The sequence below is a fragment of the Nanorana parkeri genome, unplaced genomic scaffold, assembly GCF_000935625.1.
Source record: "Nanorana parkeri isolate BGI_ZX_2015 unplaced genomic scaffold, ASM93562v1 scaffold1114, whole genome shotgun sequence".
Classification (NCBI taxonomy): domain Eukaryota; kingdom Metazoa; phylum Chordata; class Amphibia; order Anura; family Dicroglossidae; genus Nanorana; species Nanorana parkeri.
The window spans coordinates 401,469-418,168 of record NW_017307382.1 but is presented as its reverse complement, the minus strand read 5'-3'; the positions used below and the strand labels follow the sequence as shown (position 1 = coordinate 418,168).

General features: G+C 40.8%; 1 protein-coding gene across 1 annotated transcript in view; it reads right to left on the bottom strand.

The window, feature by feature from the left end:
• SNED1 (sushi, nidogen and EGF like domains 1) overlaps nucleotides 1-16,700 on the bottom strand; it is a 100,248-nt gene that overhangs the window by 62,396 nt on the left and 21,152 nt on the right. The window lies entirely within an intron of this gene.

Sequence of the window (16,700 nt, the reverse complement as noted above, 5' to 3'; positions counted from 1 at the left end):
ATGTAATGAGCCCTCACTGGCCAATAGGAAAGCACAGGGTAGAAGAAGGTAGGCCAAAGCGTGACCTAGACACCTCTAAAAGTATATTAGAGTGCTTTGGGTGTTGGGGATCCCGAGGAGCTCTGAATGTCATCTGCAGGTGAAGAACCTAGGGTCACTTTACCAGATAATGTGAGCTTAGAGGTTCACTTTAAATCTGTGCGGGGGAAGTCTTCTTTGAAACACTTATCTTAACACTAGGGATGCACCGATACTAGTATCGGTATTGGTGCCGATACAGAATATTTGGGTGAGTACTCATACTCGTCCAAATGCTCCGATGCCTAGCCCTATACTTGAACTTCCAGTATTAGGAAGCTGGGCAGCGAGTCTTTACACGCCGCCCGGCTAATCTGGAATCCAGGTGGCGAGTTATTACACATCTGTCTGGATTCCTTATTGGGACTTCCGGTATCGGTATTCCATATCAGTGAGTACCGAAAAAAGTATCGGTACTCGATGTCGAAAAACCAGTATCAGTGCATCGCTACTTAACACTTATCAGGCACTCCTACTTGAACTCTATGTTGTTTTCCTGCAAGTCAGCTGCAGACCATAACTTCACATTGCTACTTAGCCTGTGGCTCAGTTCCGGTCATCACGATCCCCGGGCCACCGCATTTAAGCTCCGATACAGAATCTGCATTTACCATCACATCGGCACGCTTGCGCCCCTAAGTCCTCATTCCTCCTGTCATCACCTCCAGGGGAGTTGGACAAGTGGTTCAAGGCTAGCACTCTGTTCAGTTCAGTCTCCATCCAAGCACGTGACAAAAATATACTAAGAATGTTTGTTTTTGTCTCTATTTGCACAGAACAAAAGTACATGCAGTTTTGCAGACGAGAGGGTCTGCAATTTTGTTATAAATACACCCCTATGCATTAAAAACAGAGGTGTTTTAGAAAAAAGAAAAAAAAAAAAAACAGAGGTGTTAGTAGCATATATTTTCAGCAAATCTTAGCGGAAGCTACAATGTCCCATCACGGCCCCTCTATATATTGTGCTTCCTAATCTAACAAAGCTCCCATCCTGGGCCATGCACAGCAATAAATAGATTAAAGGCAAGTATGCCTGGAGGTAACTAATTCCTCCTTAAAGTTGCAGAGGCACACCAGAAGCCCAGCAGAACACATAGAAATAAAAAGTGGACATTGGTCCTAGCTTTTCCCTACTCTAAATGTATTTCTGTCTGTGTTTTGCTTCCCTTAAACCACTGGGACAGTAAGTGAGGGAACCCTGGAGAACAGTAACAATCCTTTCCAACACTAAAAAATTGGTTGGACATACACTTTAACTATCCATTCTCCAGCAGATCCCTGGCAGCCGATCTTGAGATCTAGGAATGTTTTTCGTTAACATAACATCATACACATAACTTAGAGTTTCCTTGTGTCTACAGATGGCTTAAAAAGCAAACAAGAAAAGCTGAACTGGCAGTGCCCTGGATGTTCCCAGTGCAGCTCCAAAAGAGCAGGAAGAAAAAGGGAAGCATAAAAGTGTATGTTTGAATACAGGCTCGATTATCGTGGATATTTTAAATGAAGCCAGTGAGATTCAAAGTAAAGTCATTCTGTAAAGCAGTTGGGTACTATTAACATTAAAAACAGGCTAGTTACAGTACCCCTGAGTGTCGAAGCCCTCGCAAGCAGCAGTTTGTTTTATTTAAAAAAACTAAATAAGCAGCACCAAGACTGCTGCAGTTCCATAGTTTTTGTGTGTTTTATTGGAATGATGTGTTCTGTGTGACCCTGAAAATGTACCCCACAGTGTGCAACATTAATACTTGTATGCTGATCATTTGATTTTCTGAGCTTGTAAAATTCTCTTATCATATAAAATGTCAATCATCAGGAGTCATACATGCATCAATTAAAGTCATTTCAATTTTCACTGCCTGGCCAAAAAAAGTTACAAACTCTAATTTTCATTGGACCACATTTAGCTTTGATTATCTGCAAACATTTGCCACGGCATAATTTCGATAAGCTTATGCAATGTCAAATTTATTTCCATCTGGAGTTGCCAAACTTTTTCACCAAATTCTTGTAGTAATGATGGGAGAGTCAGACCACTGTGTAAAGTCTTCTCCAGCACATCCCAAAAATTCTCAATGGGGTTAAGGTCTGAGCTCTGTGGTGGCCAATTCATCTGTGAAAATGATGTCTCATGCCCCCTGAACCACTCTTCAACGATTTGAGCCCGATGAATCCTGTTATCTTGGAATATGCCCAATGTGCCATCATGGAAGAAAAAAATCAATTGAAAAACCTGGTCATTCAGTATATTCAGGTAAGCAGCTGACGAAAAAAATTGACTCGATTCCTCCATCAACACAAAAAGCATGTTGATCAAGGAATCCCGCTGTTTACATTGTATTCTGACAGGTGCCGCCAACACCTGTCAGAATAGCCGATCAGAACCTGGCTCATTGATTGCCAGCTCTGATTGATTGAAAATTTTCCAGCCGGCCCCGTCGGTCAGCTGATTGAGGAATACCAGCTGAAAGGGAGCCAACAGCCCCAGGCACTGTGCACATTTCGGTCGGTACATTAAATACTGGCCAAAATTCAAAATCCAGGGGGTGATTTTTTTTTCCGGCCAGGCAGTGTATGTTAGCTATACATTTTATAAGATCTGCACTCCTATCAAGCATTGTAATAAGGAAAATGTAGTCTTCCACATTATACTTAATTGGAATTTAAAAAACAGACATTTTAATAAGTCACACACCCTGATATATAATTAAGTGTTCTCATTTATTTCATTAGAAATAATTACATAGGTTAGCTTTATTGTCTTGGTATGCTATGCTTCTCCAGTTTATTTCACAACAGTAGAAGGTACATGGTTTTAAAATGTTTGAGCATGTTTTAGGTAACATTCTGCAGACAATCTGTAAATCTTTGTAGTCACCACTCCAAGCTCACTCCTGTGATAGACTATAATGTCACGTTAAGTTTACTAATCAGTGAGATTGTAATCCATCACGGGAGGGAGCTTGGAGCGGTGGCTACTTTACAACACACTAGGACCATGGGGAACAAAAGGAGCCACCCTCCAGAAGGAAGGACAGTGTCAGCACCAATTCAGAGATGATTTGAGGATCTACAGCTGAGTGATACACAAATAAGATACATTTTTGTTAATAGTTAAGGTACTTAAATGCTTTTTTAAGGTTTCAGTGACACTTGGGTAACTTTTAATATGCTTGCTGATCACTTATTTTGATCATTGTGTTTGTTTCAATATTTTTATTGCAATTTTCTAAAAGAATACAGCCAACAAAAGAATACGAGCATGGCCATAGGCCAATTCAGAGATGATTTGAGGATCTACAGGCGAGTGATACACAAATAAGATACATTTTTGTTAATAGTTAAGGTACATTAATGCATTTTTAGGACTTAACTTCTCAGTTTAGTGACACTTTAAAAAACCCTAAACAATAAGACGTGGCGTGTACTTACTAAAACTCCATATAGTTTCCCTCTAATTTCACTTTCCAAACAAACAAAACATTAACTGCAGCTTAACAATTTACATAACAGAGCACAAACATGCAATGAGAAAGAAACTGCAATTAGCAAAAAAAAACCAACATATGAAATAAATAAAAACAGACACTTTTATTCTGCATTCAGCAAAAAAAAGTTACAATGTTATCCCAATGGGAGACCTTTCTGTTTATATTACAATCCGGCGATTCTTGCGATCTTTGAGGAATAGAGCAGAATTACCCTGAGAACATACCAGTAAAAAAATAAAGTTATTCTAATGGTTATTTTCTTGTTTCTAAGCAGCCCGTCCAGAGGATTCATTGCTGTAACGGGGCGAACGTCCTAAGACGCCTCAGATAAAAGCACATCCAGTCTCCTCTCCCCTTGTTATAGTTAAATAAACAAATATTATATATACGATGAAATCTCTGTCATGTAAACAATTTAATCTTTACGCGTTTTTGCTGACCTTGATTAAACCATTCCCAGCTTTATGTGACTCGCAGAGGTTACATGAGGTCAGGCCCAGACTGCTAACATTAATATTTACATGATGCCCCAGTACACTCATTGTACTTCCCTTAGGCATAGTCTGCGTCTTCGCACTAGGCTGGTGGGAACGTGTGCTTTTTTTTTTTTTTTTTTTTTTTAAAAGGTAGAGTCTTGCTCTTGTTTATACTAAGCAAAAGCACCTATCGCTGCCCCTCCTCCATACAGCTGTGTGCATTTAAGATTTTTCTGAATTGGAATCTTTCATCTGACAGTAATAGAATGCAGTGTTGTGGGACATTAAAAATTGCAACATCCATTTCTCAGCAGGAATGCCTGACTCCAAAATAGACAAAGGGCAATATTTAAGAAAACTGACGCCACTGAAGAGCATGAATCCAGTCCAAAAGCACAACACATGGTGCAATACGATGACTACTCCTCGAATCGCATTTACAATAGGACAGAGATTACTGGCTGTGAAATGCAGACTCGTGCTTAAAGTGGAACTCTAGACAAACAGCTAAATACACATATATAGAGGTAATCCGTATCTTCTGGTGTTTTCCTGTAAGCATGTGTCATTTATATGACAAAGGCCTAGCAGGCTTGTTGGATATCCAGACTCATCTCAACTGTGGAATATTTTTATTTCCATTCACAAAAGGTGCACTCTCGGATTGCCTAAGCATGCACGTTTATGCCTATAAAGTCAGCAGTGATAAAAAGTTAGAATTTGACCTAAATGATGCCATGCATCTAAACGTTATCTTACCTGAAACAGGAAACCCAACAATGTTTGCTGGTGCCAGTCAAAAGGATCACTACACAATTCTGATGAAACCGGGTGATGATGATGTTGTGTCTATGGCAACATGTACTACATGGAATATAAGATGTAATCCAGTGCTCCCCAAACTATGGCCTGTTGGCTGCCATAAAACCGGCGTGTGCAATGAAGGTAATTGACTATCGATGATATGGCTTGATTCTTTCCTCTGACCACCAATGATTGGGCTACATTCCTCTCTCTAGTCACCATTGATTGGGTTACATGCTTTCCAGTGACTACCAATGATTGGGCTACATTCCTCACTCTAGCCACTAACGATTTGGCTACATTCTTCCCTCTGACCTCCAATTATTGGGCTACATTACTCCCTCTGAAAATCAATGATAGGACTACATTCCTCCTACTGACCACCAATGATGTGGTACTATATTCCTTCCACCCTTCCATTCCTTCCTTACCATCAATTATGGGGCTACATTCTTCCCTCTGACCCCCAATGATGAGGCACCATACTCCTCCCACTGACCACCAATGTTGTGGCAATATACTTTTCCCACTGACCATCAATGATGGGGCACCATCCTTCCCAATGACCATTAATTATGTGGTACCATGCCTCCAAATGACAACTGACACAGGGGCATTTATTAATTTTACTCCCTCTGATGCCTGTACATTTTTTTAAACCTACTGACTACTCATGCAGGGGAATTTATTGCTCCCACTGACCACTGATAAAGGACCAGTTATTAGTCCCACTGACAAGAGCTCTTATTATTCCTACTGACCACCTACACCGGAGTATTTATTACTACTACTTATCAGTGATGCTGGTGTATTTATTACTCCCACTGGACACTGTAACTGGGCATTTAACACTCTTGCTTATCTCCAATGCCTGTTTTTTTTTTTACTTACACTGACCATGGATGCCAGTTTATTTTTCACTCCCACTTCCCTCTGAGGCTGGACATTTTTTTTTCTCCTGCAGGCCACACATAGTCTGATGGATAGTGAATTGACCTTTCGTTTAAACAGATACGAGACCCCTAGCCTAAACTTTTTCTCCCCCATGTTTGTATGATAATATATCATTGCCAGAAGAAAAACTAACTGTGGAATGCTATATAATAAGTAAAAAAAAACAAGCACTAATGCTTATAACACACATACTTAATATTAAATTGCATAATATTAAATTGGACCTAAACTCAAAAAGTGAAGATTTGCTAACTTATAGCGAACATCTAGAAATGGTAATTTTTAGTATCCTAAATATTGTACATTTTTTCTTACTGTCTTAACTTTTCTTATGAAAAATAGCAGTGCATTTATTGGCATGTGCCTAATGTACTGCTGTTCTATAGCCCCCCTAGATGTATATCTGCAGTATGAGGTCATCTAAGTCACTGCTGGCTCCAACTGCTAGTCTCATGAGATTTGGTGATTTCATTACAGTTCTCCTTGCTGGAGAAGCTGTACCATAGTACCTGCAGTGCAAGAACCTCCCTGGTTATGTTTTATTAATTCTGTAGATGTGTGATTTTTCCACCATTCCTGCGGTTTCATTATCATTAACCCACATGTCATAAGATCACCAGTCATCAGGGGGCAGCACTGACAGAAGAAACAAAGCTCTGCCTTTACCAAGATGGCCACCTCCACACAGAGACACAGCTCAAAACTGGATATGGTAAGTCAGTAAAGCAGAAAAGATCATGCATGAAGTCTACAAACAATAATGGTGACTAGTCCTTTTCCCTTTGATTGGCTTTTTAGACCCAGCTTCCACAGTACAGGTATAAACAGTGTGTTTATATTTGATTTGTACAATAGGGCTGGGTACTTTGCAATGTCACTACATGAAAGGAACTCATATAAGAGTCAGCTGTTACCCATGTCAAGAGCCAGAGAAGGGCTGACTCCCAAACAAGAGTGTTACTGCTTGTATCTGAAGTGTGAAGAACCATAAATGTACATTTTCTGCACCTTTCATTGACACATCATAATCTGAGGCATAAAAATGATCGAGACTCTTCATCTTCTCATGATTATCAAATTATCTTAAGCGCCTGAAGTATACATTCCAAAGCAGAACTCTCTAAAGTTAACAGAAAACATATGGGGTCTGAAATCTATTGAGGGAACACAATATTGCCAAACACAGGTCCTAATTTCCACTTTTCATATTTGCATACAGCTGTATAATATCTGGCGTACTGATCATCAGATCAAGAAAAACAACTTCACTCCAGGAAAATACAATAGGATCTCCGTTTATCCCACATATATTTAATGAAAAAAATGTTAAAGTTATTTTCAAACTGAGCTATGTCTAAAAGGGTAATTCAAATGGATCCAAACTGTATAATCTATTGCACACCAGCTAAAAACATACTGAGCATGGGAGATCTTGTTGAAAATCATAAGAAGTGGCAGAGAGTGGGCGGCCGATACTAGCATTACTTGATGATATTTCATGCGCTGGTATTGGATGGGACAGGACATACAATTTTGCTTCATAAAGCAGAGTTGGATTATGAGACTCAAAATGTAATGAACTAATGAATTTAGCATTTTACAGGTTGACATAATTAACACCTCTGACATACAATACATTTAGAATGAGCTTTATTTAAAATCAAACTGCAGGCACACAGCTGAAATACACATATGGGTGCTGATTTACTTTGCAATGGGTTTATTTTGTGTCCATCAAATCCTGAGGTTTGTCCATCCTACTAGATAGCAAAGATAGGTTAGTGACCTGACTTCTCTCTACTCAAGTTAAAGTGCATGTTAAAAATACCAAATTGAAATGGTTTTGTTATACCTGTTTGATAAGTGCAAAAAAAAAGATCTGCTGATTACGTAAGACATTCAAAGTTGTCCTTTGCCCAGTGCTCAGTTGCTGTTATTTCAAGGAGAGTAACTAGCCGTCCCAGCCCTTATCTTGGAACTACAGAATGATTAGCCTTTATGTTGTGGAGATGGGAGAGTAGGTGGGCCTGAGTAGGGCGGCAGGAGAAAATTAGGCAGGACTGACACCACTGAGTCCACAAAAAAGCTGTGTTGTCAAACCACAACATGACTTAGCAGCTAAGTGCATTTTGGGCAGCTCAACAGGTATTTTTCTGTACTTTAAATGGATAATACATGGGGAAATGTTGCATATGTTTTTTTATTTTGCCCTGACACACTTTAAGCAATACTGCTATTGCTACTAGGTAACCTCTCTGCCCCCAGCCTCTGATTAGACTAAAAAGGAGCAATAAAACATTCATAAGCTCATGCCTCCTTTCAACACCGAATTGGCTTAGAGTAATATCCCTCCCACTCCCAGTGTAATCTAGAGAGGATTACCTGGAGCCTTTATTCTTACATCCCACTAGCTGCCACTAGTCATAGAGTATGAATGAGTGAGATGAGGGGGTAAGTGGTGTTTCCATATGCCCACAGAGCTATACAGACTCTGAAAGTCATCAGTGCTATCCCTTTTATCTTATGAATATTGGACTGGAGAGTAGCCTGCATGTCAGCACAGGACTGCAAAACAGCCCAAAAATGTAACTGAACAATGCATTGTGCCCTGCAGTATTCGTTCATTAAAGGGGCGAGAGTTGTGAACAGAGTTGTGACACCTCTGTGGGTGAGAAGACTGTGGATCTTCAGACCTGCATGTTAGAACAGCCTAAAACCTCCAAGAGTTTGGCAGTCATGTCTTTTATTTTTTAAGTCAACAAGGAATTACTTTTTCATTATAATCATTGTGATACATAAAAATGAAATGTGCCCTATTAATTACCGTGAAGCATGGAGTTTAATGATAAGTCTGCTTTACATGTTATGCACATAAATAGCACTATTAAACTGTTTTCATGGCGAGTACTTATTCCTTCTGAGCTCCAATTTAAAATGTCCTTTTTGCCTCTAAACCAAAATAACCCTCATCATGCAACAAGTCTTTTAATTGATTTGCATGGGCATTACAATAAAGCAGCTAGTAGGTCTTCCCTATGGGATCTTTGTAATTAAATTCAGAAAATATTGTGCAACATTTGCTTGGCACAGACATAATGCCCAAATTACGTAAAGAGCCAACATGAAAAGCATTTCCCTAACTCAAACTGACTGAAACTGCATGTAGGACTGAACCTTAACATGAATGCTAGAATATAAACATAACTAAACAGGCTTAATTAAAGTTGACCTGTCATGCAAGACTATTGAGTGGCTGCAAACTGTAGAATATCAGCACACCAATATTAACTGTTTCTGAATTGGTTTAGTGCGATGTCAAAGCTTAATATACTAACTGGCATGTAGCCAATAATAATAAAAAAAACAGTGACTATTATGAAAAGGTAAAAAAAAAAATTAGCCAATGGCAGGTGTCATCCAAACTCATTTTTTCTCTGCTTTAGCATGTTCAAATTGTTGTAGCTTGTAAATAAACTAGTCTTAGACCTCGGGGCGATTGGGCCGCACGGATCCTTCGACATGAACAATCAGCGTTGAAAAGCAATTTAAAAACTCCCAAAACCTCCCTTTTGAGATCCGCGCGGTAACCGCGCTAATCCGCAACCGCCCTGGGGTGAATGGGCTCTTAACCGTGCCAGTGAGTTGGAGAATGCTGGTAATGACTGGGTAAGCATTTGGTTTTCAACTACTGTAGCAGCAAGCCTGCCCCCTTCATTGTTGATGTAAGAGATAGTGGCACTCAAGACTGGTAGTGGTGGAGGAAGCCACTATTGCGATATCACCTCTCTTTGTGCCTCGCTAAACTAAGGGCTGCGGTGTCTTCGCTGCCTCCTCTGAGTTTCCCTTCTCCAAATGGGAAGGCTTTGACAACATGACTAGAGTGGAAATGTAAAGTGACAACAAACTCATCAATTCAAAATGCATTCAAGTACCCTAACTATTAACAAAAATGTACCTTATTTGTGTATCACTTGGCTGCAGATCCTCAAATCATCTCTGAATTGCCGCTGACACTGTCCTTCCTTCTGGAGGTGGACTACTTTTGTTCTTCATGGTCCCTGTGTGTGTGTGTTGTAATGTAGCCACCACTCCAATCTCGCTACTTTACAACTCATACACACAGGGACCATGGGGAACAAAAGTAGCCACCTTCCTGAAGGAAGGACAGTGTCAGCACCAATTCAGAGATGATTTGAGGATCTACAGCTGAGTGATACACAAATAAGGTACATATTTCTTAATAAGTCAGGTACTTGAATGCATTTCTAAGATTTAACTCTTGAGTTTAGTGTCACTTTAAATGAAGACTAGAGTGGGAGGCATTTGACACCGATGCACCAATCTCAGTTTTTGGGTATCAAGAACAAGTACTAGTATTTATATTTTGGTACTAGAGGCCATCACCTAAAATTGATGGAAAAAAAATTCCAGCACAAGGGGCGAAGGGGGTTCTTCACAGTAAGATCAGTTAGGGTCTGGAACTCACTGCCACAGGCGGTGATTTCAGCAAATAATGTGGAATTGTTCAAGAAACTTTTGGACGATTTCTTAAGGGACCGTAATATACAGGGGTACAGGTAATATACAGGGGTACGGGTACTCCTAGAATGAGATCCTAATAGGTTGGACTTGATGGACTAATGTCTTTATTCAACCTCAAATACTATGTAATTATGTAACTATGTACTTGCCGATACCGGTACTTTCGCTAGCATGGAGCCGGCTTCCTGGGCATTCAGTGTCATTACCCAACGCCTGGCTTCTTGATTACCCGTGAAGCCGGCTCCATGCTGATGGGCCGAGGAGCCGGCTTCCCAGCCCATCAGCATCGAGCCAGCTGTTTGACTTCCTTGCCAATCGGCAGCGATCCAGCCAATCAGCATCGAGTCGGCTTCCCAGCCAATCAAGAAGCCAGGAGGCAGGTACCTACCCGTCGCCCGGCTTCCAGATTGGTCAGGAAGCCAGCTCCATGTTCCCTCGCGGCACTGCCGGTCAGAGGGAAACCCCCTCTGATCAGAAGTTACGGTATCAAGGAAGGTATCGGAGCATTTGGGCGAATATGAGTACTGGCCCATATACTCTGTATCGGTGCATTCCTAACACTAAACATAAAAAATTATACATTATACACAAAATAAAGGGAATATCTACCAAAAACACAGAAAAGTACAGTGCATCATGTCTCAGAAATGCAAAGATTAAATATAACACTTGTCTAGTTATATTTAGTCTAATATGCTGGGAAGCACAATGTTTGGGATGCCAGATTAATACACATACTAAGCCTGGGATCCCTGATAACAAATGCCGCAATACTTTGTGTACAAGCAGAGTAGAGTCTAAATTTGCTTCATTTTTTCCCATCTGATGAATAGGAGCGCTGAATGGAAAATGCCTGAGAAAAGAAAACACTCTTGAAAAGCAAGTGTTTACAAAGGTATTTAAAGTGTGTTTCATAGATGTTTTTCTTTCACTGTGAGAAGATCTGTCAGATGCAAAATATGCAAGATAAATGCCAGTCAGTCCATAATGAAGATAAGCTCCCATAATGTATCTAAATAGCTTTAGAAATGCAACTCCATTTATCATATTTTCCAAATGCATTAAAAGGGTATTTAAAGGCTAAGGAGAACTATGGGGAAAAACACTGACCCCATAGTTCTCCTTTAAACCAAAAATGTAATGCACTGCAGCCTACCAGTAGATGTAATAGCTGCATTAGTTTCCTTTTTTCAGGCTTTTTTTTCCACCTGGTGATCCTGCCAGTAACACACTTCCACTCTTAGGTTAACAATGCTGACTCACTTCACTGTATCTGTCAAGGAGCAGTGTTGCCCCCTAGACCAGGGGTGGGCAACTCCAGCCCTCCAGCTGTGCTTTAATTACAAATCCCAACATGCCTCTGGGAGTCATGCCTGTAACTGTCAGTCTTGCAATGCCTCATGGGACTTGTAGTTTCACAACAGCTGGAGGGCTGCTGTTGCCCACCCCTGCCCTAGACCGTTCTTCTGATTTCGACTACAAATGTCTCTCCGCCTCCTCATCTCCATTACATAGTGAGAAGATGTCCTGTAGCCGACAGACGATACGTGGGACAGCTGCTATGATTTATTTCATATTTCAGTTTTGTTAAACAGGACGTTACAATGACATAACATTTCTGGCAGGATCAACAGGTATTTTTCTCTCCTTGCAGAACATTTTCTTATCCAGAAAAAAGGAAACAAATGCAACCACCATTTCTTCAGGACTGGTAAGCTAAAATATATTCAAACGTTTGTCCCTGGATTCAGATATAATTTAATAACTGTAAGCATTTATGGCCGGTACAGACCTGAGCGATCCGGGACGGAATCGCGCACAATTGCAGACAGCTATTGCCATGCAGCCCCATTGATTTCAACGGGGTGACATCTGCATGGCAATTGCAGAAAAAAGGTACATGTACCTTTTTTTTGCAATACACGACGCCCGGCTGTTTGAGTGTTTGGATGCATGGGCGAAATTACAGCCCGCTATCCGCCCATTTTTTATGGCTGCATTGTTTTATCTTTCTCTCAACGCTTGTGCTTGATATTCCATCTGGTATGGTTCCCACAAATGTCATCTTGTGCCTCCATGTACAATCTAATTGGTTACTAAAGACAATTTCTCCTTTTCCTCAAGTCCTGTTGATTACAATATTACAAAATAAAGAAATATTGGGCCTCTGCATATTACAGGAAACACAAAGTCTGTATTTATGAATGGTTTCATACCATAAAAAAAAATCTTATTTGTATATTTTATTGTTGGCGGCTTCAATTGTAAAATGTGCTTTTAGTTTTGATTTTTCTGGATGTCAGCCAATTGGACATCTGTCACCTGGACATTCGCAGTAAATGTCTTCCGGGTGGCTTAGTCTTTGGGGTAACATTCAGTCCCAGTTCTATGACATAGGATGATAAGCTGACAGCCCTCCAAATATCAATAGGAAAAATGCTGATGAAAGGGAAAACTGCAGTAGTAACTTTCTCTGGGTTACAGGTGCTGCCTGTTGAATGGTTGATTTAATAAAGAAATCTGTAATATGGAGGCTGTCTGTAATCAAGTTTCAGTTTGTTTACTTACATCAGACTCTGCTTCAGTGCAGCTTTCAGTCAAATTACAAGCAAACAGGAGGATAGGACATCACAAGAACTCCAAATAAATGTATATTACAGATTTATTGTGAAGACAGCATCACACAAGTCAGAAGCATACCAACGTTTTGAGGCCTTGCAGGGTTCCTTCCTACGGTGTAATAGGTCACCTTGAACCCTGAACAGGAGACAGCGCCACCTGGCGTCCGCCGCAAGAAATGCAGGTATAATGCGGCATTGTAATGTTTGAATCATGTGCCCGGGCGGGAGGTGGCCACAGACCCGGGCACGTGATTCCAAACCCGGGTTGTACGGGTGAAACCCGTACGGGTGGCAACCCTACCCTGAACATTAGTATGCTTTTTTCTTGTGTAATGCTTTCTTTACAATAAAATCTTTAAACACATTTACATGGCGTGCTGGTGACTTTGTATTCTCCCATCTAGTTTTTGGCACGCCACTATCCCCTGCTATCACTTTAAGCGCCCACTATTTGAAGGTCTGGACCACCTGGAGTGGCGCTTCATATTTAGACTTTGTTGAATTACAGAAAACACACATTTCCATGTAGTATAGATAATATTTTGCAGTTCACATTACTGATGGTTCCTAGGGTTGCCACCTGTCCAGGAATCACCCGGACAGTCCGGGTTTTGAATGCTGTGTCCGGGTTTCTTGGCAGCAGATACCCGGACACAATATGTCAGGCAGACAGGGGCAACCAAAAATAAGATAGGGGCTACTAGCCCCGCACTAAAAATAGTCTCAGCTGTGATATTTACATATGAATGGGCGGAGCTATTTACATATGAATAAGCTACAACTCATTCTCCCCAAAAAATGTCCACGTGTCGCTAGAGTGTTCGGGTTTCGCTTGAACAAAAGGTGTCAACCCTAATGGTTCCACAAATATAGGTGCCAAAATAGGCACCTGGCAAGTGCACCTCTCAGAATCAGAGGTGCACCAAGCCAAATGGCTACATCTCAATAGAAGGGACATCGCCTACAGCATCTGCCAGGAATTCATGGTGTAGATCCAGTTCTTTTCTAGGCTTCCCTACTCAAAATGACTTCACAGTGAAAGTCAACTCTCAGACAATAAGAAATAACAGACTTGAGGCCGCATTCACGCCAGGGCGGATGCGTTTCAGCGCGGTTTTACACGCGAATTTTAAAAGGGCGTTTTTATTGCGTTTCAGCATCAGTTCGCGCACTGATCAGTGTGTTTCCATTGAAATCTAGATGGAATATGCGCTGATCAGTGTGAAAAAATAGCTCAGGGAGCATTTTTGGATCAGACGGTTTGGATCGTGCGGAGCCCATTGGTCCCCATAGGAATGTATGGGGTTGTTCATGTCGCCGGTTCAGCGCTGACAAATCCACGCGACCAAACCGCCCTGGTATGAATGGGGCCTTCAGTGAATGTTTCCTTACAATAATATTAATGGGGAAAAAACCTCCATGTGGAGCACTTTCACATATGGACTAATCAGATTCCTTGTTTTATTTTTCCATAGTTAAAAAAAAAAAAAAAAAGGATTGTTTTCTATGGGCAACAAGACCACTTCTGTCGATGAGTTTATTTACTCCAGGTTTTACAAATTGACCCCTGAAGTTACATCAGTAATAAGATGGTATATTTTATCCTAGGTTAGAAATCGGTTGTGGGATCTTTGTATCTGATCCTAGGTCCTACGTGTGGCCACCAATACAAAGGATCGCACACTACTTGGTCTTTTCCTTTTCATTTATTTTACATTATGAAGCATGCAGCAGGAGGAGTGATTCTCTGAGACTAGATGAAGGTGATGAAAATTGTGGTGCTAATCATGTGAAGCTGAAATCATTGAAAGATACAAGAAGCCAGCCCACAAGAATAGACCCATGTCCTAAATAAATGTTGTGGATGAACTAACACTTTAAAGTTCAGTACTCACATTATCTAATGTATAAGGCCGGGGTAAACAGCCTTGGCACAACAGCTGTGTTGGAGCTACAAATCCCAGCATGCCTCTGCCTTTGGGAGTCATGCCTGTGGCTGTCAGGGTCTTGCAATGCCTCATGGGATTTGTAGAGTGCAGAAGCTGACTACCCCGGTATCGGGTATCACCATGCTACCTCTTACAAATGGTTTTAATCTTTGTGGTATATATAAAATATATTTTTGTAGTTACCCAACTGGCATCTCATTGTGCTGCCCTTGTATATAAACTGAGTGTAAATCTCACTTTCTTCCTGCAAATGCATGTAAGGTCTTGTTCACACTATGCAGCAATGCATCCAAAATGCAGCATGTTAGCTTTTTAAGCATATTTAACAAAATGCTCCACTGAAAACCACTGCTTTCTGCATCATGCTGCATTATGCCAGCATCAAAGAATGCAGAGTAACAAAATTAGTGCAAACAAATTCAGTGCCCACTTTGGGCAGTGTGTCAAAGTTTTCACATAGAATTATGTCTACATTTTTTTTTCATATGTAGGCAAACGGGAGGAGAGTTTGAAGTGGAAAGGCACAGCAACAGACCGGTCAGATCAAGGAATGTGGAGAGTAAGCTAAATTTCCACCACCCCCTCATCCTTCTCCTCAAAAACAGTTATGCTAGAGTACTCTTTTAGGAATACATTTATTACGTGTGAAAGCCCAAGAGCTGAAGACTCTCTCTCTGCCCACGTGACAGCAGTGAGTGTGTGAGCTGCCAAATGGCAAGCACCAGCACTTTCACATGCGAGAACGGGGAAAACCCAGAAGAACCTGGTATTTCTCTGCTCTCCCAGAATACATTGCTGGGGTAGAGAAAGGAAAGGAAGGTATATGCTGCTGTACGAGTTGACATAAAGAGAACATTTTGCTTTGGCCTCCTTTGTTTGGGAACACCTACCTTAAATAATTAAGTGCTTCTTTACTTCTTTGGGTCTAGATACTGTTGAAACCATGAGACCAATCATGCTTACTTCAAGCTTGACGAACTAAAATGGGTCAGGTTTGAGAGCCATCCTGCACACGTGTCCAGATTAACATGGTTGATCTGCTTTTGAGATGGACTTAGATGAAACTGATTACCCTGCCTCAGCAGTAACAACTTAAGTGGATCTGACCATTTAATGAACCTTTTAAGGATAACGGTTTTGTTTTGACACAAATCTCTGAATTATAATTAAATGGTAATCTCCCTGCTACTTTAAATGAGCCCACGATAGCAGCACTGAAGTAATGTGTCCGCATGACAGGTCTCAATATCAATGGACAGATTGTTCTGATTTTTCTTCTTTTATACATCAGCATGTACATGTGAACATTATTACATTTAAACCACAGCTTTTTCTACCATCATATGCTTCTGTTCTCTGGGTTCATTATGTATCACTAAGGGGGTTATTCACAAAGCTGCCGAAAGGCAGCCAAGTCACTAACCGAGCCAAAGTGAAGTGAGCCAAACTACGGCTCAGTACGGCTGATTTCAGCCGTACATTGGCTGAAATCAGCCGTACATCGGATGCCTTCGGTCAGAAGGACTTAGACTGCTGGTCGGTCAGAAGCTCTATTGCTGCCGTTCGCCCCTATTCACATAGGGGCCAAACGGCAGTGAGTAAATAGCCAAATGCCGCCCAGCATAATAGCAAATCAGTGAAAATGTAAAAAAAAAAGGTTACATTTTTTTTCAAAAATGTAAAATAAAATAGTGAAATGAAAAAATAAAGTTTTTTTAAAAAAGAATAAAAAACAATTGGGCGGAGCCAGCAGTGACAGCTAGCTCCGCCCAACTGTTTCCTATTGGC